At 51.6% G+C, this 13,198-nt stretch overlaps 1 long non-coding RNA gene across 1 annotated transcript; it reads right to left on the reverse strand.

Annotated features, from left to right (window-relative positions):
* Positions 1 to 763: 763 nt before the first annotated feature.
* Positions 764 to 12,957, reverse strand: LOC134760100 (uncharacterized). Its single transcript, XR_010137026.1, has 3 exons — positions 9,184 to 12,957; positions 7,669 to 7,760; positions 764 to 3,591 (listed from the first exon to the last, which is right to left on the reverse strand). It is a non-coding gene; the product is annotated as an uncharacterized LOC134760100 (long non-coding RNA).
* Between the last annotated feature and the right edge of the window lie 241 nt (positions 12,958 to 13,198).

Here is a 13,198-nt window from a genome sequence, read left to right on the forward strand (position 1 = left end):
ATAGAGCCAGGCAGGCATGAGGGCACATGCCTGTAGTCACAGGTAACAGAGAAGGTGTGGGAGGATCACTCGAGCCTACGAGTTTGAGGCTGCAGTCATTCTGCATGACCATGCCTGTGAATAGCCACTGCACTCCAACCTGGGCAACATAGTGAGACGCCCATCTCTAAAACAAACAAACTCAATGAAACACTTTATATATGCTGGTTTATTATTATGAAATTAAATAATTCAAACTTAAAGCTATTGGAACTTTGAATTATTATTATTATAGACACAGGGTCTCACTCTGTTGCCCAGGCTGGAATGCAGAGGTGTGATCATAGCTCACTGTAACCTTGAACTCCTGGGCTCAAGCTATCCTCCCGCCTTGGCCTCCAAAAGCACTGGAATTACAGGGTGAGGCACGGCACCCAGCCAAAACTATTTTGAGCCTTGAAAGGAATGTGGCTATGTAGCCTAAGTCAGGTAGCAGCTTCTACAGCTTCTGCCTTTTCCTATAAATGATTAGAAAAAGCACTGTGGCTCCAGAAATAGATCCCCTTTAATCAGCAACCCTCCTCACAGAATATTAAAGCAATCTTCCTTGGAATGTGACAAGCTATAACCAATCAAATTGCTAAAACATATGTACTGACCTTGCATGGAAAATGTTGCAATCCTGTGAACTGCGTATGTAAACAAAACCTTCCCTTCTCCACTTTGGAAGCTGACCTGACCCAGTCATTCTTCTGAAGTCAGTGTTCCCCAGGTGGACAGCCTCAAGCTTTGAGCTGGAGTAAACTCTTTTTTTTTTTTTCTTTTGAGACAGAATCTCACTCTGTCGCCAGGCTGGAGTGCAGTGGTGTGATCTTGGCTTACTGCAACCTCTACCTCCCGGGTTCAAGTGATTCTTCTGCCTCAGTCTCCCGAGTAGCTGGGACTACAGGCGCACGCCACCACGTCCAGCTGATTTTTGTATTTTTAGTAAAAGACAGGGTTTCACCATGTTGGCCAGGCTGGTCTCAAACTCCTGACCTCATGATCCGCCCGCCTCGGCCTCCCAAAATGCTGGGATTACAGGTGTCAGCTACCACGCCTGGCCTGGAGTAAAGTCTTAATTCAACCATAATTTTTTTTCTTTTTTTGAGACAGAGTCTCACTCTATCACCCAGGCTGGAGTGCAATGGTATAATCTCGGCTCACTTCCACTTCCCAGGTTCAAGATATTCTCGTGCCTCAGTCTCCCCAGTAGCTGGAATTACAGGCTTGTGCGACCACACCCAGCTGATTTTTGTATTTTTAGTAGAGACGAGGTTTCACCATGTTGGTCAGGCTAGTCTCGAACTCCTGATCTCAGGTGATCTGCCTGCCTCAGCCTCCCAAAGTAGTGGGATTACAGGCCACTGCGCCTGGCCCAATCATAATTTCTGAATGTCATTAATTAGGGTTGAGATTATAAAGGATACAGATGAACACCCTATGAAGAGGTGCATAGGGCAAGGTCTGGAAGGGTTCCAAGTGCAAGAGCTTCTGTCTCTTGCAGTTGGGGTGCACCACCCTACCACCCCAGTGTACCCCAGTGGCTAATAACACAGCCAGGAACAGTGAGGAAGCTCTGTGCTGTAATATGGAAAGATCTCCACCCCAGTGTTATGTGAAAAGCGAAGTGCAGAATATTATGTATGTGTTTTCATGTATTTGTGAGGACTGTCTCTGGAGGGCATACCCAAGAAAGCGCCAGGAGTGGTCCTTCTGGAGAGGTGAGCTGGGGGACAAGAGCTGGCTTTTCACTGACTAGCTACGGTGTGATGAGAATACGTTTTGTTTGGTTTTGTTTGAGACAGAATCTTACGCCCATGCTCAGGCTGGAGTGCAGTGGTGCGATCTTGGCCCACTGCAGCCCCGACCTCCAGGGCTCAGGGGATTCTCCCACCTCAGCGACCAGAGTAGCTGGGACTACAGCGGCACCACCACACCCAGCTAATTTTTTTTTTTTTTTTTTTGTAGAGATGGGGTTTAGCCATGTTACCCATGGCTCTGTGTGTGTGTGTGTGTGTGTGTGTGTGTGTGTGTTCCATGGTTCCTATCTCGTAACTCCCAGAGCCCTTGTTAGTCTTTTGTTAGAATGTTGGGAGTGCCAGCACCACTGAAAAGGTAAAAAATAAATAAAAAGAATAGTTAAAAAAAGAACTTGTGAGCGTTAGGCCTCAGGAAACAGAATCTCTCTGACCTTCTCCTGCGTCCTTTCACCTGCCCACGGCAGGACCCTAATCTGATCTTGGGTCATAAGACCCTCATTCCAGAGAAGGCTCCACCCCATACCCTGGGGGCAGAAATGCTGGCATCAGGAAGCCTCCATAGAGACCCAAGAAGGCAGGCTTGGGAGGGCTTCCGGAAGACTGGGTGCGTGTGGGCTCCTGGAGGGTGGTGTGCCAGCAGGGCATGAAGCTCTGCACCCCTACCCCAATACCGCGCCGATGCGTCTCTTCATTGTCGCCTTCATAATATCCCTCATAGTAAACTGGCAAATGTAGAAGTTTTTCTGAGTTCTGTGAGCCACGCCCGTAAGTTAAACCCAGAGCAGAGGTTGTGGGAACTCCAACTTGAAGCCAGAAGCTCCGGAGCCCCAGACTTGGCGACTGGTGTGAGAACGGGGGTGGCTACCTGTGGGATCTGATGCTAGCTCCAGGTAAATGGTGTCGGAATTGAACTGGAGGACACCCAGATGGCATCTGCTGCAGAATTGATTGCTTATTGCTTGCTTGCTGGTGGGGAGAACCCCCCCATATATTTTGGGGTCACAGAAGTCTTCTGCGTTGATTGTTGCTGTGTTGGTGTGACAGCAGGGGAAACACATGGCTTGAGAGTCTTTCTGAAACACTAGCCTTTCGTGCCTTTAAACCGATGTCTCATGTGAATGCATTACCTTTTTCAGCCCAAGCTGGAGTGTAGTGGCATGATCTCGGCTTACCGAAACCTCCACCTCCTGGCCTCAAGCATCCTCCCACCTCAGCCTTCTGAGTAGCTGGGACTACAGGTACGTGCCACCACGCCTAATTTTTATATTTTTTGTAGAGACATGGGTCTCATTATGTTGCCCAGGCTGGTCTTGAACTCCTGGGCTCAAGCTATCCACAAGCCTCACCCACCCAAAACATATTATCATTATTTTTTGAGATGGGGTCCTGCTCTGTTGCCCAGGCTGGGGTGCAGTGGCACAATCTCAGCTCACTGCAACCTCCAGCTCCTGGGTTCAAGTGATTTTTCCGCCTCAGCCTCCCGAGTACCTGGAATTGTGCCCAGAATTGGCAGGTTCTTGGTCTCACTGACTTCAAGAATAAAGCCGCAGACCCTTGCAGTGAGTGTTACAGTTCTTAAAGGCAGCGTGTCTGGAATTTGTTCTGATGTGTTCGGAGTTTCTTCCTTCTGGTGGGTTCGTGGTCTCGCTGGCTCAGGAATGAAGCGGCAGACCTTCGCGGTGTTACAGCTCTCAATGCCACGCGTCTGGAGTTGTTTGTTCCTCCCGGTGGGTTTGTGGTCTTCCTGGCTTCAGGAACGAGGCCGCAGACCTTTGCAGTGAGTGTGACAGCTCATGAAGACAGTGTGGACCTAAAGAACCAGCAGTAGCAAGAGTTACTGCAAACAGCAAAAGAACAAAACACCCTCAAAATAAAAGACAACCCAACCCAGTTACCACTGCTGCCTCCAGCAGCCTGCTTTTATTGTCTTATCTGGACCCACCCACATCCTGCTGATTGGTCCATTTTACAGAGAACCCATTGGTCTGTTTTACAGAGAGCTGATTGGTCCGTTTTGACAGGGTGCTGATTGGTGCATTTACAATCCCTGAGCTAGACACAAAAGTTCTCCCACTAGATTAGCTAGATACAGAGTGTCCATTGGTGTATTTACAAACCCTGAGCTAGACAGAGTGCTGATTGGTGCATTTATAAACCTTGAGGTAGATACAGAGTGCCAATTGGTGCATTCACGATCCCTTAGCTAGACATAAAGGTTCTCCAAGTGCCCACCAGACTCAGGAGCCCAGCTGGCTTCACCCAGTGGATCCTGCATCGGGGTTGGAGGTGGAGCAGCCTGCCAGTCCTCTGCCCTGCGCCCACACTCCTCAGCCCTTGGGCGGTCGATGGGACTGGGCGCCGTGGAGCAGGGGGCGGCGCTCGTCAGGGAGTCTCAGGCCGCGCAGGAGCCCACGGAGCGGGGGTAGAGGGGAAGGCTCAGGCATGGCGGGCTGCAGGTCCCGAGCCCTGTCCCGCGGGGAGGCAGCTAAGGCCCGGCAAGAAATCGAGCGGCCGGCACTGCTGGGGGACCCGGCGCACCCTCCGCAGCTGCTGGCCCAGGTGCTAAGCCCCTCACTGCCTGGGCCGGCGGGCCGCTCCGAGTGTGGGGCGCGCCAAGCCCACGCCCACCCGGAACTCTAGCTGGCCCGCAAGCACGGCGCACAGCCCCGGTTGCGCCCATGCCTCTCCCTCCACACCTCCCGACAAACTAAGGGAGCCGGCTTTGGCCTCCGCCAGCCCAGAGAAGGGCTCCCACGGTGCAGCGGTGGGCTGAAGGGCTCCTCAAGCATGGCCAGAATGGGCACCGAGAGCAAGCAAGGGCTGCCAGCACGCTGTCACCTCGGTACCTGTCACCATACCTGGTTAATTTTTTTGTGTTTTTAGTAGAGAAGGGGTTTTGCCATGTTGGCCAGGCTGGTCTTGAACTCCTGACCTCAGGTGATTCTCCTGCCTCGGCCTTCCAAAGTGTTGAGATTACATATGTGAGCCACCACGCCGGGCCAAAACATATTATTTTTTAAGGAAATGGATGGATACTACTTTTAGCCCAGGCATTATGCCAGGCCTCCTACCAAGAGCCTGCTTCTCTTTTTTTTTTTTTTTTTTTTTCCTGAGAGGGAGTCTCACTCTGTCACCCAGGCTGGAGTGCAGTGGTGCAATCTAGGCTCACTGCAACCTCTCCCTCCCGGGTTCAAGTGATTCTCCTGCCTCAGCCTTCCAAGTAGTTGGGATTACAGGCGCCCACCACCACGCCACGCTAATGTTTGTATTTTTAGTATAGATGGGGTTTCACCATGTTGGCTAGGCTGGTTTTGAACTCCTGATCTCAGGTGATCCACCTGCCTCAGCCTCCCAAAGTGCTGGGATTACAGGCATGAGCCAGCATGCCTTGCTTTCTTTTTTCTTTTTTTGAGACGGTCTCATTCTGTCACTCAGACTTTAGTACCCTGGCGCAATTGTGGTTCACTGTAACCTCAAATTCCTGGGCTCAAGCATTCCTCCCACCTCAGCCTCCTAAGCTGCTGGACTACAGGTGTGCTCCACCATGCCCAACTAATTCAATGTCCTGTAGAGATGAAGTCTCACTATGTTGCCCAGGCTGGTCTCAAACTCCCGGTCTTAAGGGATCCTCTCACCCCGGCTCCCCAAATGCTTGGATTACAGGTGTGAGCCACTGCACTCAGTGAATGTGCTTGCTCTCTTTTAGTTAGGGTTTTTTTCCCTTTCAGTTGCTTTTCTATGGTTTTTAAGGAAAAAATGTATCAGCTGGATATGGTGGCTCCTGTATGGTGGCCAGGTATGTGGAGCCTGTCTATAAAAAATACAAAAATTAGGCGTGGTGGTGTGTGCCTGTGGTCCCAGCTACTCAGGAGGCTGAGGTGGGAGGGTTGCCTGAATCTGGGGAGTTGAAGGCTGAAGCCCACTGCACGCCAGCCTGGATGATGGATTGAGACTTTGTTTCAAAAAGAAAAAAAAAGTATCAATTGTGTCTTGTGTCATTCCAAAAGGAAGAGGCAGCTTCAGTAAAAATGAATATAAAGTAAAATAAAGGTAGAGGAGTCAGGCAAAGGAGTATAGTTAATATGCAAAAGTGCACGGCAGGCTGGGCTTGGGCGAGGCTCACGCCTGGAATCCCAGCACTTTGGGTGACTGAGGTGGGTGAATTCCTGGAGCCCAGGAGTTTGAGACCAGCTTGGACAACATAGTAACCATGTCTCTAAAAACAAACAACAAAAGTACATGGCAGAAGGTCCTGCACAAATGCCAAGGCGGGAAGGAGGCGAAATTCACATTTGACATCCTGCTTCCTGGTGGCCAGTACAAAAGAGAAACAGGGTTAGATAGGGATCCTAAGGTTAAGAATCTTATTAATTACTCAGGAGGCTGAGGTAGGAGAATGACGTGACCTGGGAGGCGGAGCTTGCAGTGAGCCGAGATCACACCACTGCACTCCAGCCTCCGCGACAGAGCAAGACTCCGTCTCAAAAAAAAAAAAGAATCTTATCAATTACTGAGAACTCAGGGAAACCTCTGCTGTGGGTCTCCATGAAGGGGCCTGTGTGAATGGAGAGGGTGTGCATTGTGATATTTGGATGTCTGGAAAATCCAGCTAATCTGGGGAGAGTCAACTTTGTATCCTAGTCCTGAATCTTTTTTTTTTTTTTTGTTGAGATGGAGTCTCGGTGTGTTGCACAGGCTGGAGTGCAGTGGCACAATCTCGACTTACTGCAACCTCTACCTCTTGGGTTCAAGTGATTCTCCCACCTCAGCCTCTGGAGTAGCTGGGATTTGATTACAGGCATATGCCACCACACCCAGCTAATTTTTGTGTTTTCGGTAGAGACGGGGTTTCACCATGTTGGCCAGGCTGGTCTCGAACTCCTGACCTCAAGTGATTCGCCCACCTCGGCCTCCCAAAGTTAGTAGAGACAGGGTTTCACCATGTTAGCCAGGATGGTCTCGATCTCCTGACCTCGTGATCCACCCGCCTCAGCCTCCCAAAGTGCTGGGATCACAGGCTTGAGCCACTGTGCCTGGCCTGGATCATTATTTTTTAAAAATCTTTATTGTCTTTTTTCTGATTATAAAGGTAATATATGCTCATTATCAAATTTTACAATAGTTCGGAAATATATAATACAGAATGTGAAAGTTCTCTGTCCAGCCCGGACAGCATGGCAAGACCCCATCTCTACAAAAAATATAAAAATTAGCTGGGTGTGGTGTGCACACCTGTATTCCCAGCTACTAAGGAGGCTCAGGTAGGAGCATCACTTGAGCCCAGAAATTGAGGCTGCAGCAATCCCTGATTGTGCTACTGCACTCCAGTCTGGGTGACAGAATGAGACCCTGTCAAAAAAGAAAGGAAAGAGAGAAGGAAGGAAGGGAGGGAGGGAAAGGTAAAAAGAAAAAGAAAATTCTGTTATTCCAGGTCAGATCTAAACGGATCATGTTTTTTGGATAAGTGAATAAACTTTTCTGCCTTCTTCATAAGATGTTGGGTGAATCCAATGAGATAAAAGGTCTGTACCCATTGGGTAGGTGGGTAGGTGTGGTTATTACCCAGGATCCCCATGCTGGGCTCAGGGGGCCTGTGGGAGCCTTTCTCCGCCATCCTCCACACAGTGCTAGAGTATCCAAAGGCCTCTGTGGCTCCTCCCGTACGCGCCCTCCTGCCCACCAGCCCCAGGTGCCTCAGCCTGGTGCCCCAGGCTCTTCCCAGTGTCCCAGGTGTCCTGACCCAGCCCAGGTGTCCGGGCTCAGTTGTCATTCTTCCTCCAGCTCTGAGGCACCAGGCAGCCTCACTCCTCTACTCCCAATCCAGTCTCCACTTCTGTGTCCAGGTTGTGTCCTCTGCCTGGGGTGTCCTCCCCTCTTCCATCACTACCTTTCGCACCCGAGGTCTGGAGGCTCCCGGCCATGGACTCTGCTCCAGGATCCTCTCCGCAGGAAACCAGTTCACGGTTCTCTCAACTTTACCTGCATGGGTAGAAGAAACTTAACACCCACTTCCTGGTTTTGTGGCTGACTGGTTTCCTGTGCTGTACTGGAAGCTCCTAAGGGCCGAGCTCCCCAGGCTGAGCTCAGTTGTCCAAATGGGACTTGCAGGTTCACCCCTTGGGCCTTTGGACTACTGTGTCCTCCTACTCCCTTCCATCCTCTCCTGCATACAGGTAATTCCTACTGACCTTTAGGCCTCACCCAAGCAGCACCTCCTCTGTGAAGCCCTCCCAGCCTGCCCCAGTGGTCCTGCCCTCTCCTTCCCCCCTCCAGCTCACACTCCTGGCGCCCCCACCATGCTGGGAGCATTGAGACAGTGGCTGCTTCTCAATCCCCTGCATCACCGAGTCTCCCTTGGCTGGGGTGACGATGGGTGCACAGGGTGAATGAAATCAGAAGTGTATTTGGTTTTTGTCTTAATGATGACTTAACCATTTTAACAAGTGTTATCACTCAAAGTAGAGTCCCCTCCAGAGGGCATGGGCTTATTCTCACATGTGGCCAACTGTCCCATCACCTTGGCCTCTGCAGAGGCCCTTTGAGCCGATGTACCGGATACCAGTGTGGCCAGGGCGGGCTGGGTGGAATCTCTCATGCACCACTTGCCAGCTCCCAGACCAAGGGAGCCAGCCTTGACCTTTCCCAGGGCCAGGTTCCCCACTGGTGAAATGGGATCTTGGGACACGACCTGTGAGAAGGTATGCAAGACCCCCCTCGGGAGCCTGGTCAGGGGGGTTGGTGACACAGCCTTTGCTGTTGCCAGGGGAGGGAGCCCAAAGATGAGTCGGGCGGGTGCTGACTGCAAGATGCTTAGAAAACATGGTGCGCATGACCTTTTCCTTCCATCCATCCATCCATCCATCCATCCATCCATCCATCCATCCAATAAACATGCTTTGAGCACCAGTATTGAAATGGGCCCTAGGGATGGAGCAGCCCCAGCCCAGGCCTTGCCTAGCTCAGCCCAGCAGGAGGCCAGGCCTGAACACAAACCCCTGAGATCAACACACAGGCTCTGTGTAGAGCTGGGAAGATACTAGACAGCAAGAGAAGAGACGAAACCCCATGCTGGGGGTGGTATGGGGTAGGGTATTTTCAAGGAGACAGGAGGTTGGGGTGGCAGAGGGGGCAGGGGGATGGGAAGGCCCAGCAGAGTGAACAGCATGTGCAAAGGCCCAGAGTATGAAAACTGGCTCTGTGCTTCTCTTTAGGCAAACACCGGGGTCAGGGAGGCTCTTCCTCTCTGCCCCTCCCACTGAGCTCTTCACACCCCGTCACCTGGGTGGGGGTTCTTAACCTGGGATCCACAGAGAGAGGGGAGGGGAAGGGAGGTCAGATGATAGAAGCCAGGGGGCTTCTGAAGTTGGGTTGAAGGAATGTATGCGATCTCATTTGCACCCACCTCTGATATTAAAATTCTCACAGTAGTAGGTGTTGGCTGTCCCTGTGACTTTGTCACCAAGAAAAACCCAGATATATTCATAACACATTTCAGCTGTTGCAGAAATCTCTAAATATCATTTATACTCTGGTATTTCAAAATCATGGTGAGTATTAGACTTGCAACTTTAGTCTTGTTATTTAATGTGTGAGTAAAATACATTATTACATGTGTGTTAACAATTTTATTAACTGTGTTACTGTATTTCTTTTCTCTCTTTCCTTCTGCAAGTCTCACTCTGTCGCCTAGGCTAGAGTGAAGTGGCACCGATCTCGGCTCACTGCAGCCTTGACTTCCCAGGCTTTAAGGGATCCTCCTGCCTCAGATCCCGAGTAGCTGGGCCCACAGATGTGTTCCACTATGCCCGGCTAATTAAAAAAAAAAAAGTTTTTGTAGAGACGGTCTCACTATGTTGGCCAGGCTGGTTTCCTAGGCTCAAGCGATCCTCCCGCCTCGGCCTCCCAAAGTGTTGGGATTACGGGCGTGAGCCCCGCGCCCAGCCAACTATTTACCATAGTAGCCTAACTTCCTAATCTTGTTATTTTATTCATTTAAAAATATTTTGAGAAGGGCTTTGTAGGCTTCCCCAGGCTGCGTCAGGGTCGGGATCTAGAGCGAGGACCAGGCTGGGGCGGGGGGCGGCGTGTTCTCAACCGCAGGGCCTGAAGCGGGGCGGGAGGGCAAGGGCGCACACTACCCAGGCAGGGACAGGGACCCCGCAGAGCCTGCCAACGGGCAGCCACGCGGCCCACGGAGCCGGAGAGGAGGGAGGAGCCTGGCCCGCGCCCGGCCCCCGCTCGTGTCGGTGTAGCCCAGCCCCAGCCTCCTAAGTGCTGAGGATGAGAGCAGGGCCGCGGCCTTCGCCCGGCGCAGCACCTGCGTTCCCGCCGCCCTTCCCAGTGCCCACGAGGAAGCTGCGACAGGAAGAAGGGCGGAGGTGCCCCGGGCGCCTGAGACGGCCCGGCAATGGCCCCGCTATTCTCGCCGCGCACACGCAAAGCCGTTTCCCAGGCAGTTGCGGCGTTCGGGGCCCGCTTCCTCTAGGGCCGGGCCTTCGCCGGCCGCCTGCCTGTACAGGTGTCCCCCGGCTCCGTGACTGCGACTCTCCCAGCGGAGAGAGTCTCCCAGGAAGCAGGGGCGAGAAGCCCTCGAAGGCCCCGGGCGGGAGCGGCTCTCGGCGCGGAGGACCGAGGGTACGACCGCGACGGAGGCGCAGCGGCAGCGAGCTCGCTAGGTGCACCCGGCACATGCCCCGTCCCGCGCTTCCGGCTCTCAGGGCCCTCGTGCCCCGCCCCGCCCTCCTCCCCGGGGCCCCTCGCCCCCAGCGCCCGCCCAGCCCCGCCCCGCCCCGGTTGTGCTGGATCCTTGACGCCCATCGCCAGGGGCGGAATCCCAGCCCCGCCTAACACAGGTGGAAAGAGGCGCAGAGAGGCCGAGTGACGAGCTGGGACCGCAGGGAGTTGGTGGCAGCGCCGGGAGAGCCCAGGCTGGGTTCTGCCCCCACGGCCCGAAAAGAAAGCAAGGGAGCCGGTGAGGTTGACACCCAGATAGGGGCGAGATGCACATTTCGTGTTCCCAAGGTGGTGTCTGTAGTAAGATAAGTGAAACCCGAGGCCCAAACGAGGACACAGCTCAACACACACTATTTTTTTCAGGAAGGCAGGGAGGCTCCGAGTCAGGCTGCTGAGTCAAAATCCAGACCCCAAGCATTCCTAAACCCGGCCAGCTTCAGCCTCAGTGCCCCACGCCTCGTTTTCCTTAACCGTAAATTAGGGTAGTGTGTAGCTTGTACCTACCCAGGTAGATAATTATACGCCTTTTTAAAGCGGAGAAGAAATGCTCTCATCCATTAGCAGTGGGATTCTGGGTGATTAAAACTCGTTTTTCAGTGCTCACCTGTCGAGTGAAAACGGTCTTATTTCCACTCACTGGAGAGCTCTGGAGACTGGAAGCTGTGAGTCTTGGTTAGTGATGTATTCCAGCTCCATATGGTGCCTGGTGCTTCGTGTGTTTTGTTGACCGAATAAGCAAATGACTAGAAGCATATACCCATCCTCTCGGATCACTCACTTGAGTAGGGAGTGATTCTAATTCTACCCCAGAGCGGTTTTGATCATACGTGGAAATTGGGAGCTATAGGAGACGGGGCCCTGCAGTTAAAGGGAAGGGGCAGGCTTCCCGGAAGAGGTGGCCCTAGTGGCAGGAGGAGTCTGGATAGGCCACACGTGGGCGGAGGCTCCAGCCAGGAGGCCCAGGCGTGCCTCCAGTTCAGCAGGACACAGCAGCAGGGTAGGATAGGCAAGTGGTTTGGCCATAGGTGAGGGCCCTGAGTCTGACAGTAAATCTAGATTTTATCAGGGGACAGTGGGGACTGGTGGAGAGAGCTGGGATCAGGAAGACTGGCTGGGGAGGAGGCCTGGGGCAGTGCTCCTTAGGGTGCCACTATGGTCCACTGGTGATGTGGTCTGGTCTGGGAGGATGGAAGGTTCATGAAAGAACAAGTTAATCAGGAGTCGACTTTCCTGCAGAGCAAACTCCAGGTCCAGATGGCATATCCCGTGAGTTTTAATATACATGTATGGAACAAAGAGTTCTGCTTTTACACAAACTCAGAACACAGAAAAAGAGGGGACTGCCCAACTGGTTCTGTGAGGCAATGATAACCTTGACACCAACACCTAATAAGGGAAATATGAAAAAGAAAAAGGACAGGGCAATCTCATTCATGAAAAATAGACACAAAAATCCTACACGAGTAACAAGCTGAATCTGGCAGCTTCTAAAAAAGACAATGCAACACAGTCAAACCTGTTTCTCTCAGGAGCACAGGGTCCGTTCAGCATTGGAAAACTCAGCATCATTTATCACTTTAACGGAAAAAAGGAAAAGTCACACCATCCTCTCTAGGCTCATAGAGAAAACTAAAGATCCACTCATGAGAAAAACTCTTAGCAACCTAAGAATGGAAGGGACTTCCTTGCCCTGACAAAGGGTAGCTGTAAAACCCCACAACAAACATCGTAGATGGTGGAGGAACAATGACAGCTTTCCCTGTGAGAATGGAAACATGACAACGATGCCCATTGTCACCACCTCCAATAGGGTGCAAACTGTACTGGAAGTCTAGGCCAGGGAAGAAAGGCAAGGAAAAAGAAAAGGATATAAAGATCTGAAAGGAAAAAAACAAACTGTCATTATTTAGAGATGATATAAAAGCCAAAGAATCACAAGGTAAGTTACCATCAGAGTTTAGTGAGCTTTCTAGACATAAAAATCAATATACACAAACCCACTGCATTTTCATTTAAAAAATTTTTATTTATCTTTTGAGATGGGGTTTTGCTATGTTGCCCAGGCTGGAATGCAGCCTCCTGGGCCCAAGCAATACTCCCACCTCAGCCTCCTGAGCACCTGGGACTATAGGCACTCTCAGCTGCATTTTAAAATTCCAGCTGTAACAGTTAAAACATCCAGCAAGAAAAATCATTTATAGGCTGGGTGCGGTGGCTCACACTCCCAGCACTTTGGGAGGCCGAGGTGGGCAGATCACGAGGTCAGGAGATCAAGACCATCCTGGCTAACACGGTGAAACCCCATCTCTACTAAAAAATACAAAAAATTAGCCGGGCATGGTGGCACACACCTGTAGCCCTAGCTATTCAGGAGGCTGAGGCAGGAGAATAGCTTGAACCCGGGAGACGGAGGTTGCAGTGAGCCGAGATTGTGCCACTGCACTCCAGCCTGGGTGACAGGGCAAGACTCTGTCTCAAAAAAAAAAAAAAAAAAAAAAATCATTTCTAATAATATCACAGACCTCTTAATAAAACAAGTACATGCAGAGATCTCAGGAAAGAAATAAAAAGAACAATTTTTTTTTCTTTTTTGAGACAGAGTCTTGCTCTGTCGCCCAGGCTGGAGTGCAATGGCATGATCTGGGCTCACTGCAACCTCTGCCTCCTGGGTTCAAGTAATTCTC

This window comes from Pongo abelii, chromosome 15 (assembly GCF_028885655.2).
Source record: "Pongo abelii isolate AG06213 chromosome 15, NHGRI_mPonAbe1-v2.0_pri, whole genome shotgun sequence".
In the NCBI taxonomy this organism is placed as follows: Eukaryota; Metazoa; Chordata; class Mammalia; order Primates; family Hominidae; genus Pongo; species Pongo abelii.